Source organism: Aulonocara sp. 'chitande type north' Nkhata Bay, linkage group LG1 (assembly GCF_057382095.1).
Source record: "Aulonocara sp. 'chitande type north' Nkhata Bay isolate Kocher_YH1m ecotype deep benthic linkage group LG1, A_spYH_male_GT1.1, whole genome shotgun sequence".
Classification (NCBI taxonomy): Eukaryota; Metazoa; Chordata; class Actinopteri; order Cichliformes; family Cichlidae; genus Aulonocara; species Aulonocara sp. 'chitande type north' Nkhata Bay.
Window position 1 is genome coordinate 26,515,838 of NC_141344.1, and position 24,771 is coordinate 26,540,608.

Below are 24,771 nucleotides of genomic sequence, written 5' to 3' on the forward strand. Positions count from 1 at the left end.
ACCACATTCAGAACACTTTGGATTTTGTTGAGAAGGTGAGAGATGTCATTATGGAGGCAGATGAGACCATGGTCTCGTACGACGTTACATCTCTCTTCACTTGCATCCCAGTCACGGAAGTATTAGTGTCATGGTCGGACGGTCCTTCCCGGGGCGACCTGCCTGTGTGTATGTGTGTGCTTCTCTCTCTCTCCTCCTCCACCCAGTGGCTGACACACCTGCACCTAATTTGCCACCCAGCTGTCACTGATCATTGTGGGCTGAGGTATTTAACTGTGTGTCCGGATGGCAGTCGCCGCTGGATTGTACTGGAAGCTCGGTAGTAAAGAGTGTTTGTTACTTGTAACATAGCTTTAGCCGGCCACCCTTCTCACCTGTTGTTGTCACTCGTTTGTAGGAGGAAGTGATACGGAGCAGAAGGTTGGAGAGAAGGAGCCCGCTGGATTAAGCTCTCGGAGGAGAAACACACTCGGATAATCACTTGGGAGACTCACCTGCACACCACTGGGAATTTGGAGATGATCACCGTTGAATTTTTGCACTTCGCTTTGTGTTTTGAGACTGTTTTTGAGCACTGTAAATAAACGCACTGTTTGCTTCGCATCCAGAGCTCCGCGACTGAGTCTGTATTTCCCCATTACCCGTGACAATTAGAGTGAATTGTTAAATGTTGTCATTTCTATGCTTGCCAACTCTGATGAAAGAAATTCCATTGTCCTTCCCCCCAGATTCTTGAGGTTCTGGATGGGGGGGCTGTAATGTTTTATTGCAGATACATCCGGAAGATCTGCTTCTTTTGATGTAAGCTTCCTGCGTTTACGACCCTTTGGTCAGCAGGAGGTCTGACACACACACACACACACACACACACACACACACACACACACACACACACACACACACATTCTCGCATTCTTACAGAAGTTCACACATATACATACAATGCCTGTCTTAGAACCAAGGAGGCGTGGCTTTGTTCTGACGTGTTTTGTGTGAACTGTCTCTCAATAAAAGGTAGCAGGAGGAGGTCAGATCTGGAGGTCATTCTCGTGGTGGACACAGACGAGGCCTCCCTTGCGCAAATAATCGATCGATCGACTGTCTTGTTTTCTTCATGATGAATACGTCTCTAGAATTAGCGGGGCTTGTGGAAACACAGACCCAACAGGAAGCATTGGAGGTAGTGCGTAAGAGATTACAGGATGACCCCAACCTCAGCAACAGGACCACTTTCATGCCTTCCTGTTCAACTGAAATGCCTTGGTTTTTCAGTGGAGTGTGTGAGAGAGTTTCACTAGTGTGTGTGGGAGCGTTTCACTAGTGTGTGTGAGAGATAAAATTTCAATAGTGTGTGTGAGAGTGTTTCAGTAATAATGTCCCTTACGGCACCTCATATATCTGCTCCTGAATGATGGACTTCAAATTATTTTTAAATGACCTTATAACCCTTCCCAGATGGTAGGGGAGCCACATCTCTTAGATAACTGTCTTTCCTCCATGATATTATGTTAAAACACATATCCACACCAGCAAAGTAACAAAGCGTATGCTCTTTTAGAGATAGTCACACTTGCTGATGACAAGACTTGGCTTTCATTTACCTATGGAAACAGTAACTGTCTGCTTTCAATAGTTTTCACACACTGTTTCTTCATTTTCCCTTAATTTTTACAAAGTACATAGTGGCACAGGAAATGCATAGGAGGAGGACATGTCATGACAAAACATCATGTTCAGTCATTCATCTGCAGTTGTATTTACGCAAGTTGTAAGCACTACTAAGGACAATAATATTGTTATGTCCTGATATGTAAAACCTTAGAATTTAAACAGGCTGTATTTTCTTTGCACCTTACTGTAAAGGCTTCTTGTTATATTGAGTACTGATAGAATGTATGTAAAGTTGTTTGAAAGAAAAAAATATCCTCTATAGACTGATTCACTTACTATACTACATACTGTGTTGGTATTCACTAACAGTATTAGACTTTTTATTAAGAAAGGGATCTCATACATCGAACTTTTAAAAAGAAGAATTATTTGGAAAAAAAAAAGTTTGAATTGATGAAAATGATTCTCGAACATTAATGACTTATACTAAAATTACACTTTTAATTAAGCCTGTACTTAAAATAGTGCAGCCTGCATTCAGCTATGCTAGAGTCTGCCCACCTATTATTAACAGATTAATCACTTTAGTAGAAAGTGACTGAAGATGGACTTTAACTTTTGATTAGCGTTTAAGCTTGATGACAGCAAAAATCTTGCACAAACCAGAAATATAAGCAATATTTGAGCTGCAAATCTTCCCAATGTAATGCTAATGATGTCCCCTTACATGGGAAATTTGTGAAACATCCTAAATCTAATCTATTTTAGTATCAGGGTAAATAACTCTAACAGTAGCAAACATTTGAAAATTTCCTCATATCTACATGTCAACAATCCCCTTTGAAAAAAAATGATGTAAACATCTTTTATGCTTACATTTCTCCTTTTCTTTAGATCCCAACCACATTATCTTCACACTTCTGTCAGTGTTCCTACAAGACAATTGTAGAGATAGTCAACGAGGTAAGAATTGTTATATAATGTCGCATTGCACAAGGATTTGTCTCAGCTGAATGAGGACAAGACTCTGTGCTCCGTCTTTCAATATTAGCATAATCTCCTGTGATCCATTTGACCCAATGCTGTGCCCTCTCATCTATAGAGCAGCTCTAAGAAATGACTGCATGCTTTGACAGTTAAGATTATTGAGCATGTGAGTTGCTAGTAGTTCTTACTGTAATTTAGATAGTTACATCAGTTTTAAATTTGTTTTAACCTTACAATTCACACCGAGCCCACTGGTCTATCATACAACCCCTCCACCACCACCACCACACAAAGAGACACACACACTCACACACTTTTCTTCTTTGTGCATGTGAAATACAAAATGTCAATTTTTTGATAATATTTGACCTCATTTCCATATGGTGTACCTCGATTGTAGACACAGGCTGCCTTTCTAGCATTTAAATTTCTTAAGTGTACTGGATGGCACCAGACCTCTGCAAGCTGCTTTGTCTTTGCCACCATATGGCATCTTGACAGTGTTTTCCTCACTAATTAGTCTTTAACACATATGCCAAGTCCAAATGACTGTAATGTCAAGCTGCACTGAGGATCCATGTTGCATCAGAAATTAGTTGCTATATATTAGTGCAGGACAACACTTAGCTTTAGTTAAGGTTACTGCACAAACATTGACTGAGTACATTTATTCAGATCTTAATAGTGGGGCAGTAATTCTAATTAAATCCTATGAATCGTGATGGATAAGAATCACAAGTGTCATATGTCCTATAAATTCCTTTAATGCTTTTGCCAATAAAATCTCCTTTCACACATTTTATTTTGATCGTTACACAAAAAATCTTATGTCATATTTTTGGTACTCTTTGTACCAGTCATTGCAGCAGTCTAAAGTAAGAGAGGGCTGTAATTTGATGTTCCTGAAGTAGCTAATCTTTAAAGGCAGAGCCAGTGTCTGTGTATTGTTGCTTCACCACCAACTAAATCTGTCACCTTATAAGGATATGTAATTATAATTTATTTTCTTACTAAAGTAGTCAAACAGCCATTTATCCCAGAATGAGTCACTTATTCTCAGTAATGTGAACCAGATCTTCACCATGGTTCTACAGGAATCATATGACCTGGAACAACTGGCCCAATACTTCCTACTCTTTAACATTAGAACCACTAAGGAACTCATTTTGACACCTTAACATTTTAAAAATCATCTGATATTCTACGACTTTTCCTAAAATTGAGTTATTTATAATACAGTGAGATAACAATAAAACTGTTCACGCATATTTTGATATGAAAGTACATGATAATAAATAAATATATATATCAGGGACTGTAGTTAGTTAAAGTTTAATAATTACTGCAGGACTGAATGGGTCGCAGACTGAATGTTGAACCAAAACTGAATTAAGCAGAGAGCCTTGATCATGGAGAACTAATCTGAGTAAATAAAGAGTGAAATCCAGTGTCACGGTCCGGGGCAGCGGCCGTGTGAAGAGTGGAAAAGAGGACTCAGATGCAGCACTTACTCAGATGTGAAGGTGATTTATTGACAATACTGAACATAAAGTGGAGATGGCAAAACAGAACTAAGGACGAACTAAAGTGGGAGAAACTACTCAAAGGGAGTGGCAAACCTGAACATGAAGGGAGAACAGCAGGGAGAGCACGCAGGGGATTCACTGGGTATGAACACAGACGACGCGACGAGGAGCAGAGGAAATCACACACTATAAGTACACAAAGAGACACTGGGAAATCACACACAGGTGGGGGAAACAGCTGGACCTGATTAACCTGACGAGACAGGGGAACACTAACACCAGGGACCAACAGAGGGAGCACAAACCCAGAACCCAGTGTCTAAAATCCCAAACACAAACCATCCCAAAACAGCCATGAATAATAATGAAAGTAATAACAATAAAGAACATAAACATAAAGTCACTGAGTCATGGTCGCAGGACCATGACATCCAGAGCAGAGCACCCAAATCAGACTGTTCAGGCCTAAGAAGTAGAGCTGAGGCCTGCAGACTGAGGAAGAACAGCATGGACTGTGAATGAATGGCTGCAGATCCGGTGAAGCGCAACTCTTTTTTTTTTTAGCCCAGGTAATACCCATGATTTTCTTATACATTATTTAAATTATGCAGATGTTACTTATTGTTGTAATCTTTATTTGTTATCTCCATCCATCCATCCATTCGCTTCCGCTTATCCTTTTTCAGGGTCGCGGGGGGCGCTGGAGCCTATCCCAGCTGTCATAGGGCGAGAGGCGGGGTACACCCTGGACAGGTTGCCAGTCTGTCGCAGGGCCATTTGGATTATCCAATTAACCTATCCCCACAAGCTGCATGTCTTTGGATGGTGGGAGGAAGCCGGAGTACCCGGAGGGAACCCACGCAAACACGGGGAGAACATGCAAACTCCACACAGAAAGACCCCGGCCTGATGTTGGAATTGAACTCAGGACCTTCTTGCTGTGCGGCAACAGTGCTAACCACCGTGCCACCGTGCTGCTTATTTGTTATCTTTATTCTAATATTTACTTACAAAATTATTATAATAATAAAACCTGAAAACCTTAAATCTAAAGTACTTTTGTCTAATCTTACTTACATTAAAAAGAATATCCAAATTAACAAATTAACTTGTTCAAGCAAAAACCTGTTTGTCAATACTTCTGTTGTGGGATGGGATCAAAATGAACAACCAAGACATTCTAGGAAGTTTGGAATTGTGGTCTTTCCAGTATCCATTGTTTCCAGTCACGTGAGATGAGCACAGGGGGGCATTGGCCACCCCCACAAATTTGTTACATTGTCCCCCCCTGACAAGACTGTCCTTTAAGTAATAACTCTAATAAATGTGACGGACAGAAACAACTGTTCTGAATAAATGTGATGCCAGAAGATTATTTTGTTCTGTACCAGTAAATAGTTGGTTTTGAAACACATGGAGGTCTTTGTGTGGTGTTATTATTTTCAGGTATTTTATCCATATTAGGCTGCAGAAAAGCTGTTGCCAATCCCTGGACTGATCACTGGTGCATTTTATGGCCAACACAGAGACAGGCAACACTTCACACTCTTACATGATCTAATACTTATTTGTCTTTCTTGAACAACTGCATTCTGGGAGACTGAATCTTAAGCTGCTTCTGCTCAACTCTGCTAAGAATCATTACAGTGATGGCTGGGGCTTCCAGTAAATCATTCAATCAATTCAAACAGAATATTCTGGATTTAAAAATCTTATTTGGTTTTCATATGTGCCTATTTTCAGTGATATCAACTTTAATAGCATAATTTCCATAGGGATTAATAAAGTATTCTAATTCTGTTTCTGGAAACTAACCAGGCATGCAATTCTTTCTCTCTTTTTTGCCATATTTTACAAGTAACCTATATTTGACAACAGCACAATAAAACTGGAAATTCAGTTTTTGCTGAGCCACACTCCTGTTTTTAGTGGCCTTCATATGGCCACCCCAATGAAAAAGTTCTGTAATAGTGGAAAGTCAGTAGTACTGCAGGACAAAAGTGTTGTTTTGTTCACCTGTCTCAAGCGAAGACAACTTGGATCATCTATCCATGGAAGAAAAACAAAGATGTAAAGGCAAACTGCGAATTTTGGGGGTTTGTGATCCATATTTTGCCCCAGCAGCTTTATTTAAATCCCTGAAACTGGCTAAGTCTCTCCTTGAGCTCTATGTGTCTGTGTAGTTATCTGTAACGTATTCTACGAGCACATTGTAGAGAATTGCTCACCTTACACTGCTGCCAAGATGAAAGGTTTCAAAGTACACACAATTACATGTGTAAATAATAATAATGTCACCATGTGGGAGGTAAAGAACAAGAAATTCTCCATTGTTAGCAAAGGTAAGGATTACAGGCATAGCTACAACAAACCATCAAGCACAATTCTTAGGTAGAGTGTTTGGACAAATTCATCCTTGGATATCGTAGAGAAGATAAAGCGCATTTCCAGTGTTCTGCAGCCAAGATTAAAACTGCACTGTTTCTCCTGAAAACAAGGTTTAACTAATGAGCTCAATTCTTTTTCCAGTACTGTGGCACGAACCTTCTCAGGGATGCAGTTTGTGGTCCCCTTGAAGTTAGAATATACTGTTTCGTCCCCCAGTTTATCAACTCAACTTCCAAATAAAATTGCAGAGGCGTGTTAACCAGTACAGTACTATGTGAATCCCAGAAATCCTAGGGGCCACCAGAGAATTGTTAAGCTACCTTGGTAGCCTTAGCCACAGTGATGGGCCATGATAAGATGGCAGTTCATGGAGTGGATCACTGGCTATAAGAAAAAGAAGACCATACATTAAATGCAATACCATAGTCCTGCAAACAAGCACTAATATTGTTCCGGGGAAATAAAAATGATGTCTAACATTCATCAGTAATCTTATAGCTTTGATAATAAAATATAGATATACAAAGTATATATAAAGATTAATATACACTTTGCAATGTTTAAACACATGGTGAACTCTGCATGTTTTAAATGTGTTTCCTTTCAGTTTTTAGAGCAAGAATAGGCTTTGAACAGACAAAAAGCACACATGGAAAATCTTTAAATGAGGGGAAAAAAAGACAATTGCAGACTTTCCTATAACAGAGTGGTTATGTAAGTTAAAACCAAGAAAATTGATTCATCTTTTTTGTCAAAAGATATATAAAAACAGTGCTTAGATTGCGTCGCATTGTAGGTTTAATTTTCCTGCACTACATTGTGCAGCTTTGTCTTTTTTTCCTCTGTGTTGCATTTTCGAGGACTTGCAAATTGTCTGAACACTCAGATGCTCAGCAACAAATTGCTGAAATGGAGATCTTCTTCCTGTCAAAATCAATCTTTTACACCAAATCCCTCAGAATAAAATTAACATAATGACTATGTTAGTGAAGACCATGGGTTTATCAGACTCATGTCACAGTCACAAAGTATCTAGGTTTAACTGATTGGTTGCTAAGGGTGTCTTGATGTAGTTTTCTCAGTCTGAGAAAAGTGAAGAAATGTTGCAAGCTGACAAACCTGGATTAGATACATTTCCTGCGCATATCTGACTCCTAACAATGCCAAATCAAGTATCAAGTATCAAATCATATCATGATACTAATGGTTTACTCTGACTAACCTTTTAGGCTCTCTGTCCGTCATTTGAAAAAACAAAAACAAAACAAATGAGTTAAAATCAGGTAACTTGTTTAATATGATAATCTTAAAATAATAATAATAACGTGTAATTAATGTGTAACTAATTCTTGGGACTTACTAGTCCAGGCCACTAAATTCCAACTCAGTGATTTACCACGCACAGATCTAGAGCAGAGTTGCTGATAATGGGTTTGACTGAACGTAGAAGGCGTGATCAGTGTGTCTTCAGTTTTGAATAAATCCCAACAGTGTTACTAGCAAAGCACCCCCCACACCATCACACCTCCTTGTCCATGCTTCACGGTGGGAACCATTCATGTAGAGACCGTCCGTTCACCTTTTCTGTGTCACACAAAGTTACAGCGGGTGGAACCAAAGCTCTCAAAATGTCTGTGAAGGTTCTCAAATCTTAGCTCTTAGCTCTCAAATCTTAGACTCATTAGACTAAAGCACAGATTTCCAATGGTCTAATGTCCATTCCTTGCGTTTCTTTGTTCAAACAAATCTCCCCTCTTGTTGCTTTTCCTTAGTAATGGTTTCTCAGCAGCAGTTTGACCATAAAGGCCTGATTTGCACAGTCTCCTCTGAACAGTTGATGTAGAGATGTGTCTGCTACTGGAACTCTGTGTGGCATTTATCTGGCCTAGAGCTCAGATAAATGAGGTGCTGTTTCTTGGCTCTTTCAAAGGAAGAGTACCCAGCCACTGGTACAGATATGTGGATGACACCTGGGTCAAAATCAAGACACACGAAGTGGAATCCTTCACTGCGCACATTAACGCTGTGGATAAAAACATCAAGTTCACCAGGGAAGACACAAAGGACAACTGTTTGCCTTTCCTGGACTGCGCTGTGCACATTGAAGAGAACGGCAAACTCAACATCGAAGTTTACCGGAAGCTCACACACACGGACCAGTACCTCCTCTTTGACTCCCATCACCCTTTGGAACACAAACTTGGAGTAATTAGGACCCTACACCACCGGGCAGAACATGTTCCCTCTAAGCCTGAAGGAAAAAAGAAGGAACACACACATGTAAAGGAAGCACTCAAAATGTGCAGCTATCCTAAACGGGCGTTCTTAAAGTCAGCAAAGAAGCACAGAAAAGAAGACCAGACACCAGCGAGGGAGGATAAGAAGGACAGACGCAACAACATTATCATCCCCTATGTAGCCGGTGTATCAGAAAAACTCAGGAGAGTTTTCTCCAAGCTCGACATCCCGGTGTATTTCAGACCCAGCAACACGCTCAGACAAAAGCTGGTTCACCCGAAAGACAAAACGCCAAAACACAGACTTAACAATGTGGTGTATGCTGTACAGTGCAGCGAGGAATGCCCAGACCTCTACATTGGAGAGACCAAACAGCCACTTCACAAGCGCATGGCACAACACAGAAGAGCCATCTCCACAGGACAAGACTCAGCAGTCCATCTGCATCTTAAGGATAAAGGACACTCTTTCGAGGATGCCAATGTTCACATTTTGGACAGAGAGGACAGATGGTTTGAAAGAGGAGTGAAAGAAGCCATCTATGTCCACTGTGGGCGACCATCTTTGAACAGAGGCGGGGGTTTACGACACCAACTCTCTGCCATCTATAATCCAGTTTTGAGATCCCTTCCCAGACGCCTTAATGCCCACTCACATCCTGGGCCATCTGACCTCAGGAATTCGCATGATAAGGTGGGGCCAGGTTTCACAATGAACACACCCGAAACTCTGGCTGATTGGGACCCACACCCAGTTTCCCACCTTGGCTCAGGCGATTAGAGGATCATCAGGGGGTCCTTTTGTCCCTCCGTGGGGGGTTACTCCCACTAGGTTTATATCTGGGACTCTCCACCATTTGACCTTAGAACTGAAGAAGCTTCTCGGATGAGAGGTGAAACGTCTTCAAGCAACTTAAAGAAGTCCAGACGCTTTTCTTTGCAAGCTCCTTTGACCCCGAGGTGCTGTTAACTTGTGATTTCTGGGGTTGGTGACTCAGATGAGTTTATCCTCAGCAGCAGAGGTGACTCTTGGTCTTCCTTTCCTGGAGCGGTCCTCATGTTTCAAGGTAACGCTTGATAGTTTTAGGGACTGTGGATAAAAGCATACCTGAGGCAAGCTTCCTGGGAGCTCACTTGCCTTTGCCTTGGTGGCACCAGCCATTTTAACCAACCTGCTATTCCATTTTAAGATAAAACCTCTTCTCACTAACACTCTGGTATTCATCTTTATTTTTTTTATGTTGTGGCTTTGAGCCGAGTTGTAACATAAGTGGGGGCTCGTCCGGGATCTTTGGACATTTTAGTGGAGACTGAATATCAGTTTGTTTTACTTTAAAGTGGGTGAGTGATGGTGCTCACTGTGATTGAGCAACGTCCCTTTAGTAAGTGTGTTTCAGCTGGGTGCTGTGCTGCCCTTCCATCGAAGCACTTGTTTGTTGTTTTAATTTGTTGTGTTTGGTGGTTATCCTGGGTGGGGGTATGCTTCGGAGTTTGGTAGGAGACCATATCTCTGGTCCACTGCCTGCTCTCGAGTTCGCATTTAAAGTTGCCTCGAGCCTGGTACACCACTGAAGACTAGGTAGGTAAAGTTAGGTTTTTATTGTTTTTAGCATTTTAGGCTGGGAGTTACACATAGTAAATCAGTGGCACCAAACTTGGTAGGAGGTTTGAGACCATTCATTAATTATGGTCTGTAGCTGAGGCGGGTAGGTCGTTTTTATGTTGGCATAGTGTGTACACCGTGTGTGCATCTAATATGTCAGTGTTGATATATGCTAATGAGATCCTCGTGTGGTGCGTGTTTTGTGCTGTGACCTTTAGTGTTGTGGGGAATATGGCTACCTTTGTTAGGTCACTTGTGAGTGTTGTTGGCCAGGTGATGGCAATAACACTGTGGGGTGCTGAGCCACCCTTGATGTGATCATTGTGTGGCCATAACTCCAATTTGTGGTTGGTCACTAGTATGCTTGCTTTACTGAACCTTGTGGATTAAAATAACTTGTTGTGGTATGAGGCCAATTATATGTGACCGTTTGTGTGGTGGAGACCACAGATCACTTGTGTTATTATTCGTGGCTGCTCTCATTTTGTGTTGTAGCAGGTTGAATAATCATTTTGGGTTTGACTGTTGTACCCCTTTGTGTTGGTCACATGTTACTTTTTGTGTGTTCAGTGTGGCAACTTCAAATCCTCATGCAGGGGCATCCCTGTTTAAAAGCTTATTTTTGAGGGATCAAGGCTTCAGAGGGGCTTTTAATTTGTTTAGGGGTCCTAGAGGAACCCTTTTGAGGGAGGAGGTGTTACGTCCCTCTGCAGCCCCTAATCATCTCAATGTGTTCAGCTGGTGCTAATTGGCCACAACTAGTCAGGTGTGGATAAAAGCATACCTGAGGCAAGCTTCCTGGGAGCTCACTTGCCTTTGCCTTGGTGGCACCAACCATTTTAGCCAACCTGCTATTCCATTTTTAGATAAAACCTCTTCTCACTAACACTCTGGTATTCATCTTTATTTTTTTTATGTTGCGGCTTTGAGCCGGGTCGTAACAAAGTTCATTGAGAGAAGGCCAAGAGTTTGCAGCGCTACTTCCTATTTGAGGAATCTAACATATAAGACCTATTTAGAGTAATTTATCTTTTTTTTCTCCTTTCTACATAATTCCATTGCTTCATATATCTGATGTCTTCATTATGTATCTACAATGTCGAAAGTAGTAAAAATAAAGAAAAACCATTAAATGACAAGGTGTGTGTGTTCATTAACCACACTATTAAAAGTGACTGAAGAGCAGACCTTTTTTTGACAATTTACTGACAAGCAATGCCATGGCCCAGTGAGGCCTTTTCTCTCCTTAATCCATGATAAATCAACAGATGAATGCTATATCAGTGCATTTAAAGGGGGGCCATCACCAGGCTGAAAAACCAAAACAAACCTAGAGACAGCAAAAACCGTTTAGGATTGAACATTCTTTAAACAAGGAAAGCATTAGTCAGCTTAGAAATGCCAAAAGACCCGAAGAGTTATGAAGATAATTTCAGTGGATGATGCAAAATCTTTTCTTGGTTGAGAAAAATACCTTGATATTATCTATTTAAATCAAGGACACTCTTTAGGAGCTAGATACCCATAGTTAAATTCAGTCAAGAGTCACGATGAATAGAAATGCAGGGCATTCATAACAAGAGCCAAACCCCCATTTACACTCAGAAACAGGAAGGTGCGGTTTAGATTTTTGTTTTGGTGTTTATGTAAGACACCTAACAAACCTGCACATGCACAGTTCTGGTGAAGAAAATCAATAGATTAAAACCAAAATTAATTTCACTGGAATGATGAGGCATGAAGACAAAACTATGGAGAAGGAAAGAAACTGTTCATGATCCGAAGCATACCATGTCATCTGTCAAAGGGGTTGGAGGCATTATCTGGGCATGAATGGCTGCCAGTGGAACTGGGTCACTAGTGTTTACTGCAGATGTGACTGCTGATAGAAGTAGCAGGATGAATTTTGAAGTACACAGGCAAAATTGCAGAAACTGATCAGACAGTCCCTCACAGTGCAAATGGATAATGACCCAAAGCATTACTGCAAAAGCAATCTAAGAGTTTCTCAAAGTAGAGAAAAGGGATATTCTTCAATGGGCAAGTCACTCACCTGATCTCAGCCCAATAGAGCATGCTTTTCAATTACCGAAGACAAAATGGAAAGCAGAAAAACTCACAAACCAGCAGCAACTGAAGGTGGCTGCAGTAAAGGTCTAGCTGAGCATCAAAGGAAGAAATACAGCATTTGGTTCTGTCCATGGGCTGGTTCTAAACTTAATGCAGTCATTGAGTGGAAAAATGTTCATCCAAATATTAAAAACAATCCTCATATTTAAAATGATGTTAGCATGTCCATATAATAATATATTAAAACTCTCTGGGTTAGAGCTGGGGCAGCACAGTGGCACGGTGGTTAGAGCGATTGCCTCATAGCAAGCAGCTCCAATTTACCATCTGACTGGGACCTTTCTTTGTGGAGCTTTTCTGTGTCGGTTCTCTCTGGGTACTCTGGCTCCCTCCCACACTCCAATGACATACAATTAATGGGGTTGGGTGATATGTGATATTAAATTGCCAATAGGTGTGAGTATTAATGTTGCCTGGGATAGGCCCCCTGGTACCCTGGATTGAGCAAAAAAGGATGAATGGATGGATTAAAGCTAAAACTCTGCTTTTCAGTCCTATGTTGACTTTTATTTCAGATTCAGTCTAGAGAGTGAACTTGGAGAGTCCTCAGCTATTGAAACAGCAATTTGCCCTGGATTCCTCTCACCACAATGGTAAGAATAGCAATATCAAGATTACCTGGTCCTGCCACCAGAACTCAGAGCTCTGGAGCCTGCTGGGTTATGGTGCGCATCCCAGGATCATCCAGGGATATGAAGAAAAATAAAATCTTATAACCATATCAAGCTTGCTGTCTGTCATGGGAAAATAAAACGCAGTGGCAGGTGGTCGTGATACTCAACATCCTGGATCTTCATGAGTTCCCTTCACTGGCCTTTTGATCCCAACCACCCAAGACACTTATTCCAGCTGCACATTGATTCCTGGGGCTGACAATCTGCTCCCCACTGTCGGCTCTGCACCTGATGCTGTAGTGCTTTTGTGCAATCCAAGTGAAGAGAAAAGCTGTATAGGTGTCATAAACCATTGGCTGGTACAGAATACACTGTCTACATTTCTGGTCCAGCCTCAGGGGAGCATCTAGACTTGGGGAGGGTAGCTATCAATGACTCAGCAGGATACTGCTGTTGGCCGGCAGGCTGCTGCCAATGCCAGCTTTTTACAACCTCACAATAAACGTGTGAGCACAAATATTATTGCAGACTCCATAATAAAAAATGCTTGAGTTAAAAGGCCTTGCACTCTCTGCTATCCTGGTGCCAAAGAATTTGACATTGCAGTGTCCCAGATATAATAAACTGCAACTGAGAAGTATACATGAATACGATTCATGTTGACACAAATGACAATATGCAACAGTCCTGAATACAGTCAATACATTAAAGAATACAGTATATATTTCTCAACCACTTCCCACTTCTGCCAAGTTGTGAATTGGAACATTTCAATAGGCCGCTTATCTGAGCTCCCAGCTCTCCTCTACTCATGTGTCTTAAAACAATATCAATTATTTGAACATCTTCTGGGGATGGGGAAAACTTTTTGGTAGAAAAGGTCTCCACCCATTTTATCTTCCAGATTATTAAGTTAAACAATCCTTTCAGATGTTCCTCAGAGACATGAGGTAGACCATCCTATACCGTTTATGATTTTAAATGACCAATCTATTAAAAAAAACACAGTTTGGTGTAATTGAGACACGTCGGGTCCAGAGGTTGTTATTATTGCACAACACACCACATTCCACACACCTTACAACACTCCCCAATCCCTGCTTCCGCGTGGGCGGGTCGTGATTGCGGATGCTGTGCAGGTGCATGACCCCGCAGACCACGCCCCACCACACACAGGTTACAGCGTTTCTCTTTGGAGTTGTAACAAACAAAGACATTTTCAACATACCTATGAAAATCTCTTATACCGGTACATATTCTATTATATTTGCAAAACAAAATCTAGAGCATGTAGCTCGACATCCTGAAGATGAATTACTTTATAACTTGTCACTAAAGACTCTATTTTAAAGAAAATCATACACTTTAAAGACTCCATTAAAAGTGGCCTCTTATGATTAGGTATTCGTATTTGCCAGACCTACTACTACAAACTGCTGTTTGTTTATTTACTATTTTCAGTGCTGACAATTCATCTCTTGCTTTATTGGGATAACTTCAGTCACAGTTTTGTAATATATTGAATTTATTTCTTTGAAAATTGATGTTTGATGTCTAATAATAACAGTCCATAAATATTAAACAGTGACTTCAAGTCTTTTTCTGCCTCTTGAGAGCCCCTGTAAAGATTGACTGAAATAACTGCACAATTCGTTGATCAAGAAGTGGATTCAATTAAGGTCAGCTTACACTGACATCAAATAATCTTAAAGAATTTCTACTCAACTGCAATTGTAGCTTATTTCTCATTTGAGTTGTCTTAGCTTTAATGAGCCCACCATATCAAGCTCAAAATATTTTAGCTTATCAAACAGGCCAGAGAAATATTGTGCATTTGGGTCTTTTTTGGTCTTTTTCTATGTATTAAAAATGTGAAAAAGATGAAATAACACTTAGAAACACTGAGCACTAGAAACACCACTGATGTCAATTCCACCTCTGATGTTTTAAGTACATACACCTTTGTGTCTTTTAAATACATACCCATCATCTGGCTTTTTCCCGACTTTTCCTAGGTTTAGCTTATTCATCAGTTTACAAATATTTTTAGACCACCAAGGGCATATTTTTAAAAACTAAAACTAATGATTCTCTTAAATTGAACCTTGAATAGTTATTTTGTCAAGTTTGACCTATAATAATACAAAAAAAGGTGAAAATGGATAAATTAACCTCTCCAAGAAATGGCACATTTGCCATTGCAGATACTCTTGCAGGGTAGAGTAAATGCTACCCCCCTGGAGGAGGTTGTGGAATGTTTAATGACTAGATCTTTTTACATAATATTTCTTATTTTAGTGAAAACTACACTCTAAAAATCCACAATCCAAAAATGAAACTCTTTAAAATTAACATATATTAAAAAAACAAGAACAAAACTGAACAAAACAAGTTCAGTTCGCTGGTTGGTGTTGAACTCTGTGACTGATTTTATTACAGAAGCCAAGCAATCCCTCTGGCTAAACATACCAAAGACACTTATCAGTGGCTTCCTCAAAGACTACTGGTAAATTCCCCTTTTGCTGTCAGCAGTGAACTTGATCAGTCAGCTAAATGACTGTATTCTGCTCTATTTTACTAATTCCTTTTAAACAAGTAAATTAGGAGAATCTACATATGGGTATTTTTAGCATGTCTGTAACTGTTCTGTACAGTGTTTTCTCTACTCAGATAACTTAAAGGTTTCTACCACTGATGGGCTGCTACCTCCCAGTTATTTGGCAGTCTTAGTCCCGGCAGTCCCCGGGCGCCTGCTTAGTGGGCTGCCCACTGCTTCACTGAGTGAATGGGTCAAATGCAGAGAAAAAACAAGTAATTTCCCCATGGGGATCAATAAAGTATCCATTATTATTATTATTATTATTATTATTAGTGCTGTTGTAAGCTAATGTTACTATTCTTTTATAAACTTTATTAATTGTTGCTAGTTAATTTAGCTGAGCTAATGATACCAGCATTATACCCAGGTTTCATTGTATTCTGCATGCATAGAATATAAAATAAGATTCAAAGAAAATCCCCTATTTAGGAAATATAACTTCTGTTACAGCAGCTGGAAGGCTACTACTACAACTACTAGTATTGATGATAATAATAACAACAACAGCAATAATAATGATAATGATTAAACATTTTGAAACTCAACAAAGCTTTACAGAATTTTAAAATGTTAACATTAATGAATCTTGGTAGCCGACAAGCCACCCAGCACATATTGCACCCGACCCTTACAGCGCCACCTACGGGTGGTGGGCTTTGCCGGGCCACCAGACGCTCACCCTCGAGCACCCTCCCCAGATCGTGGATACAAGCGGTGGGAATGAGCTTTCTCTGAAGGGTGACTGGCCTCTCCCTTAGAGATAAGGTGAGACGTTCAACCATCCAGGAGGGGCTCAGAGTAGAGCCGCTGCTCCTCCACATCGAAAGGAGCCAGTTGAGGTGGTTCAGGCATCTGGTAGGTATGCTTCCTGGCTGTCACCTAAGCGAGGTGTTCTGGGCAGGCCCAGGGCACGCTGGCGAGATTATATCTCTTTGTTGGCCTGGGAAAGCCTTGGTGTTCCCCCGGATAGGCTGGAGGAGGTGAGCAGGGAGAGGGAAGTCTGGGCTTCTCTGCTTCGGCTGCTGCTTTCCCGGGTCTGGATAAGCGGAAGAAGATGGATGGATGGATGGACGGATGGATAACAGTCAAGTGTATCTAGTTTGTAGCTAATCACAGAACAAGCCTTCTTAATCAGTTTATTCAGTATGCTGGTGTCACCACCTCCAATGTTCCTCCTCCAGCAGACCACAAAAAAGTACATCGCACTCACTACAACTGAGTCATAGAAAATCTCCAACATTTAGATGCACAAAGCTGAGAAAATCTCAGCTGCAGGAAATAGAGCCCATTCATTCCATTTTTGTATACAGCCTCTGTGCTTGTCCCCCAGTTCAGCCTGTTTTTTCAGTGTGGATACTTGTTCACATTAAGAAGCAGCAGATTTTTTTCAAGCATCTGTACTGACATACAGTTGCATGGTAGCTGTCATCTTATATTCATGTAATACTGATTCAAGGAAATTATTGAGTAATAACAGCAACTTAGAGTAGCTAAACTCTAAAATAGAAAAGACCCATCAAACTTTAAATATTAAGTGAACTTGATTCAATTCATTGCAATGAATTATCCCAGCTTTTGATTGTTACATGTTTTGACTGCAACTTCAGTTTTCTTGTTCAATTACAATATTCTTCGAGGTTAACAATACAATTCTCCCTTGAAAGGCATGAATTGTTATCTTAAAACTACAGATGTTCTTTCTGACTAGCAGTAAAAGCTTTACTATGCCAGTTTTTACCTTAGGATCTTTTACATAGGTAGCATATTCACTAACCCTTAGTGTTTGAAGAAAAGCATTTTAAGTAGCAGTTATGAATTCAGAAGTGGTTCATATACTGTTGGTAATTCTAATGCTGAAACATTTCCAATTTCCTTCCATCTTTCTAAAATATGACACTTAAATGGAGTAGCTGAATTAAGAAACTTAATTTTCTGTGAGGCAAATAACCTTTTGCTATAGCATTCTTCTGTGTCAAAAATCCTCATTATACACAGCAAAAATGCCAGTGTTGATTTTTCAGTGTTAGTAGATTTCAACAGAGTTCCGAGTTAGTTCAACACTTAATCGAGTTAAAATAACACATCGGGAGTTGATTCCTGAAAAGTGTAAGTGTAGATTTTAGTCGTTACTGCATTTTAACACTGTGGGTGTTAAATTAGACCACACCTTCATTTCCTGTGGAGCTTCGCAATCCAGAATCTTCGGTCGCCATTTTTTCTTGCTGATGCGGTAAGTTTTATTCGGTTAAATATTAAGTTTTAGATTGATGTTAGAACAAGTAACATGATAACTAGTAAAAGAAATAGTATTTATATCAAAATACATCATCTTTAAGTGTCATATTTGAATTTTAACTGTTTTTGTTAAGCTGGGCTACTGCTAGCTAGAACTCTGCAAAGTACCAGTTTCTTTCCTAATATTCATTTAGCATAATCTGGCTATTGGCAGACTGTAATGAATATTACATGTTAATATATTTCACAGTTTTTATTAAATGCCTTTTATTTATTTCCGAATTAAACTGCCAAAGCCTTAGGGTCAGTGGTCTCAAACTCGCGGCCCAGAGGCCACTCGTGGCCCAAAGGCCACTTGCGGCCCACGTCAGGTGAGGTGAAGAAGTATAATGCAATTTGGCCCTTAAAGTGACTTTTTTTTGTCATTAGCCAAAAATGATTTAATATAAAGGCAATGAGGGCAGAGTGTTACCGGCCCTCATGGGTAGTGTAGTCCGTGCTAAATATGAATAAAATTACAGCAGAAGTGCTGCAAAGTGTCTGACCAGAAAGAGAGGACCATTGTGTTAATTTGGTAGTTCAATTAAAGGCATCGGTTAGTTAAGAGGGAGAGGGGGGGATGCGTTCATATTTGCAGTTTTGTCTTGTTATACAATATTTGAAATTTAAAAACGAACAAACCAAACGCTACATTGTCAGGAATATTTGTGGGGAGGGTTTTTATCGCTTAAAATATATAAAAAAATAATAAAATAGAAATATGGTTCCTACTAACCCCTGTGATAGTTGAGAGAATACTGTATTGCAGTCATGTTACACAGCTTGTACTACTTAAAAAATGGATCAAGGATGTTTTTCTTAACAAAATTAATTTTAACTCAGTCTAAAGGGACTAGACATGCTAGATATTTTGCAAAGAAATGGTGTTATATGCTGGACCTTATTTTACTCTTGGCAGGTGGTGATATGCTGGTTCCCGAGAAGAGATGAACTAATCAAAGTCAGCTTTTCAAGACAGCCCCAAGACTCTTCGCAACTTGTGTTCAAATGTGAGGCCGTTGTCAGGTGATAAATGCAAGGAAGAGGCACTCAACTGACATGAAACATGTCAAAGACAACATGAAGGTGACATTTCAACATAGGCAAAAAGTGGTTCAAGAACCTGCCATAGCTTCTACTGTCCTGGACCTTTTCCCAAGATTTCTGGATACACCTGGCTTGGTAAGGCATAAAATAATTTAATGACTGCTTTGTGGTTCCTTTGTTTGTTTTCTTGTTAATGTGTTGTTTCTGTTGTTACACTTTGTGTTTAAGATTGACCAAGACTTCACAATGCTGTTTTTTGGGGAGGAAGTGTCTGGTAAGTTCCTTGCAAAGTGGCCAACATTCTTCAAGCCAAGGATCATCAAAGATTGCAAAAATCTGTCCCAGAGTACAGAATTGGATGAGCTGCTCATTTCTGCACAGCGTTACTCTAACGAGGCTGGTAAGTGTAAGTTGGAAATGGTAGATTTTGCATGCCTTTACAGCATTTGCTTAATTCCCACAACACAATATATCACTCATTTCTGTATGGTATGAAAACAAGCTTACAAACATGTTAAACCTGAAATGACATTTAATGTAGTTTGAACACAAAAAAAGTTACATAATCTTACTATTGTTATGACTCGATATCTACTTCACTTGGTGGCCAGAAGATTTTAAGTCTCTAGAAATGAATTTTTATACCAAGGCGCTGGAAAACTGCCTTATTAGAAAAATTATCAGGTGTCTAAAATGTCATCATGGTATTACATAACGTGGAAAAATGACTGCTGTGGTCCTTTAAATGACAGTAATTGTGATGATCTTAATTTCTATTCTGTAGTTTGGGACTGCGAGGCGGCTGCCATCTTTTGCTGCTTCACTTCACTCCAACATCTAAGGGAAGGACGTCTTCAAAGATTAGCACATCAGATGCTGCTCACCACCTAATGAAATTCATCAAGGTATGCTTTTTAGAATTGTATATTTCTCTTTTGATGAGAACAGATGCAAATTATCAACGGCTGATATTTTAAGATGGCAAGGTGATCCAACCTGCAGCAGATGTATCTATCCCAGACAAGCTTGGTGTTGCAGGACTGACATGTCATTGTTTCTATTAAAACTAAATGTACACATTGAAACAAAAATAATTGTGCGCGCGGAGTGAAACATTTTAATATTGTCATAATTTCAAACAGCAATGCCTCAACATCAGATTATCAATTTTGTTTAATGTGAATCACTTGGTTTCTTTCTCTCCCTCAGGTGGGAGGTAGCACAGAGGCTTTTCTTAAGGCTGGCCCCACTCAGCCATTCGTCCTGTGGGTTGGAGAAAGAAAGAACATCATCCAAAGTTTCTACCCAAAGTTTCTACATTGTCCTAGATCAAAAGGTCATTCCCTGTGTGACACAGATGGGAGATGCAGGTTTTGACAAGGCAAAACTTTTCAAGGCACATTTTTTAATTTGCCGTGTCCTTTGATAAGGCATTGGACAACTTCTACACATTCATCCAGACCATCAAGTGTATGGCATTGATGTTGGCAGCGTGAAGGACAGTCCTCGGGTCAATGAAACAAGAGGAAGTCTTCACTGTACGGTTTAAAGATATCCACTATTCAGCACTTTGACTGGAAATGTTCATCTGTTACATTTGCAAGATACACCACACAAGTTGCTCAGTGTTATTTAGACATTTGAAGTTCCAGCATGGTTTGTACCCAGGAAAGTTTTTACGTTTGACCTGTGGAGAGCCTGGATGTTCATTTATCTTTCACACGTACTCTGGTTACAAGCGGCACTTATTCCGAGCACATGGAGACTGCGTTCACTCTGAGGTCATCAACAATTTTGAGCCTGTACCTAACGATGGAACCTCTGTTTCACAGCCTGTAAATGTGGCTCATCCCATGACAATAACTACACCGGTTCCAGTTGAAAAAAGGCAAATACTGAACATGTGCAGCTCTGTTATTGCTCAAGTACAATCATCAGGAGTTCCTGAAAGTACTGTACAGTGTTTAGTTGGTTCATTGGAGGAACTGGTTAATGACATCCATGCACATGCAAAACAATCTGTTGTCGACTGTTTGTCAACTGATACATCAAGAGAAACCTTAGAAAAAGTTGAGGATTGCTTTGATCAGCTTGAAAATCCATTTTCATGTCTTAACACAGAATCTAAAAGGATAAGATATTTTGAGCAAAAATGGAAAATAGTTGAACCCATAGAGCATGTTCTTGGTGTGCGTTTTGATGTACGCAAAGATAGAACAACAGGGACATACAGGCAAGTTCCTGTCAATGATAAATTCATGTACGTTCCTATCATGGGATCCCTTTCATCTATGTTTCGAAACAGTGAACTTTGTAGCAGTTTCCAGAAAAAAAAACTAAACATGGAGGGATTGTACAGAGATTTAAATGACGGCTCCTACTTCAAAAATCACAGTTTATTCTCACAACAAGAACATGCTCTCCAGATCCAGCTCTACTATGACGATTTTGAAACTGCTAATCCTTTAGGCTCAAAAAAGGGGGTGCACAAACTTGGTTGTATTTATTTTGTTTTGAGAAATTTGCCACCAGAGTTAAATTCTGTGTTGATGAACATTCATCTTGTAGCCCTTTTTCATTCAGAAGACTTAAAAAAATATGGGTTTGATCCTATCCTAAAGCCACTTGTTGATGATCTAAAGATTTTAGAAACTGAAGGAATGCAAGTGCCCTTTTCAGCCACACCTGTGAGAGGTTCGCTTTTTCAGATTACAGGTGACAACTTGGCTTTACATAGCATTTTTGGTTTTGTTGAATCATTTAGTGCAAACTATTGTTGTAGATTTTGTTTAACTGATAAGACAGAGTTGCAGTCAGTTTTTAGTGAAGATCATGTAGGCTTAACACTGCGTTCCAAAGAACTTCATTACAAACACTGTGGTGCCATTCAACAAAATCCTGCTTTGGCCTCAACATTTGGTGTAAAAAGAAATTGTTTACTCAATTCACTTCGGCTGTTCCATATTTCAGACAACTATGCTGTAGACATAATGCATGATCTACTAGAGGGAGTGGTGCAGTATGAGTTAAAGCTTGTGTTTCAGTACTTGATTAAGACCTCTTTGATATCCTTGAATTCATTGTCACAGAGAATTATAAGCTTTAACTACGGATATGCACAGAGAAGGAACAGGCCAGGTGGGCTAAAACTGGATGACAACAGCAAAGATCTTGGGCTTAATGCTGTGCAGTCATGGTGTCTTTTGCGGAATAGCCCATTGATTTTTGGAGATATCGTTTGTGCAGAAATGATGGACATTGGAACTTGCTACTTTTGTTAGTTCAAATTGTGAACATTGTTTTTTCACCCATTATAACTCATGGCATGACTTGCTATTTGAAACATCTGATTGCCGATCATCACAAGGCTTTCAAATCTCTCTTTCCAGAACGGAATTTGATTCCAAAGCACCACCTAATGATCCATTACCCACGCTGCATTAGAAAAATTGGGCCACTCATACATATGTGGTGCATGAGATTTGAAGCAAAGCACAAGTTCTTCAAAAGATCTGTAAAGAACTTTAAAAATATCACAAAAACACTAGTAAAAAAACATCAGAATCAATTAGCCTTTCATTTTGAAAATTTTTATTTTAAAAGATTACAGTTCGGCCCCATTAATGAAGTCTTGGCCAGCAGCTTAAAAGGCAGTGAAGCACTGAATAAAATGTTTGATGTTTCTTCTATTGTTTCTACAACTTCCTGGGTCAAAAGTTATGGTACAGAATATCAAGTTGGGATGTATGTTTGTTCTGGTGTTGAAAATGAGATGCCTTTGTTCAGTAAGATTGTCAGTATAATTGTTAGCGATTTCAATACTTATCTTCTAACTTGTAAGGTCTCAACAGTATATTTCAATGATCACTTAAATGCATTTGTTATTGAGGATGGATTAGATGTCTTTGCACTGATCTCTGTAGATGATCTGGTGTACTATAGACCTTATGATAGGCAATTTTCAAATGGCACTGATGACAAAATGTACATTGTCCCATACTGTAATTTTGTATGACTTGTTTACTTGTGGTGTATCTGAATACAAAGTATTTTGGAACGTTAATGTCTTGTATTTCTTTGTAATGGGTGGATGTTGGGGGTTAATTGTAGCAGTAGAGATATCAGAGATTAATGGGAGTTTATTGTAATCTGGTGGTATTAATGATTTGACTGACACTAGTGTTAGTGTTAGAAAATTAACACTATTCAGAGTTGAATTTTTTAACACCAGGGCTAGTGTAAAGTACCACCAACACTATTCGGTGTTAATTTTTAACACTTAACACCAGTGTAGAATATTTTTGACACTGGTCAGTGTTACTCAGTGTTAATTTTTAACTCTGTGCAGTGTTAAAATAACACTAGCTCATTGTTAAAAATATAACACTTTGAAAAGTGTTAATTTAACACTCAAAAGAGTGGACACATATAGACACTTTTCTAGTGTTAAATTTAACACTCACAGTGTCAATTTAACACTGGCGATTTTGCTGTGTACAGACAGACAAAAATATATAAATATATTAGGGCAAATATAGGGTGAAGTTTGTTGGACTGATAATTTTTTACTTGCTGCCAATGGCAAATATTCATTTTTGAAACTTTATTGTGATAAAAACATTAAAACCCAAAAATATACAGTTTTTTTTTAATCTAAGATATATGTCATACTTTCACTACCATAATAGAGAGTGAATTGGGCAATTTAAATAACAATATGTTTAATATGCTGTCATAAAAGCTAACAGCTAAAAATTTCTAGTTACAAATATTTGCTTTTTTTTTATTTTTTCCCCTTACACTTGAGATATCCTTTTAAAAGAATTGTTTTTCTTTTTATTATTAGTCTGGTTACTTCACTGCCCCATTGAAGTTATGGCTCATTTTCTTTTTAGCAGAATTATGTTTGTGTTGAACGTGTTCTTTTTATTTGCTGTTTGATTTAAGTTGTGTTTGTATTTCTTTCATGTGTTTTAGAAAATTAAAGCTCTTCCTTAAGTTTTGAATAAATAAATGAAGATGGTAATATGCAGGTGACTGAACTGGAGAAGTGGTTAAACATGGATGGATAGATATCCAGTAATATGGAGTATAATAATTTTTATAACCTTCTTATCCCTGTGTTTTAGTTCAGTGTTGTACCCTTCCACCATCCACTCAATGTGGATAATTCATAAAGTCCAATGAATTATCTACATTATGTTCCCTCCACCTACAATTCGTCTGCACTGTGTTGTTTTACATAGAGTATGTTGTATTACAAGCAAATTGCTAAAGCCCAAGAAGGCCAAGGAGAATGGAGAAGCATGTTCTTGTGCTCTGAAAAAATGATGAACACTGAAGTATTTTACTGAGAGGTCAGGACTTATTAGGAATTAAAAAATAGAAACGCATCTTTTAAATGATTTAATGAAATGATAAGAGGTCTGCATGAATAGTGCTGGGATGATGACCTCCCTGGCTAAACTTCTAATACAAAGCTTTGTTGACCACTGAGCAGATACAATAAAAAAGACATGGTAAATACACATGCAGCAAACAGCTCAAGATTAACAGATGTTGATCAGAAAGACTTCACAGGATAAATCCCTTTCAATGCAGTGTGACCAGCAGAAAAATATGTAATCACAAGAGCAAGCATTTACCAAGTGACACTGTATCATACTGTAAGCGCTCATATCTCGCCCCCGTGTTTACACGTCAGATTAGCCCATTATAAATTCAAAGTTCGTTTTGTTTTATTCCAACTATTTTT

The 24,771-nt window shown here is 39.2% G+C and overlaps 1 long non-coding RNA gene across 1 annotated transcript; it reads left to right on the plus strand.

The window, feature by feature from the left end:
• The first annotated feature begins 17,695 nt into the window (after positions 1-17,695).
• LOC147339192 (uncharacterized) lies at positions 17,696-22,241 on the plus strand. Its single transcript, XR_015128906.1, has 5 exons — positions 17,696-17,925; positions 18,889-19,151; positions 19,245-19,416; positions 19,801-19,921; positions 20,226-22,241. It is a non-coding gene; the product is annotated as an uncharacterized LOC147339192 (long non-coding RNA).
• The last annotated feature ends 2,530 nt before the right edge of the window (positions 22,242-24,771 follow it).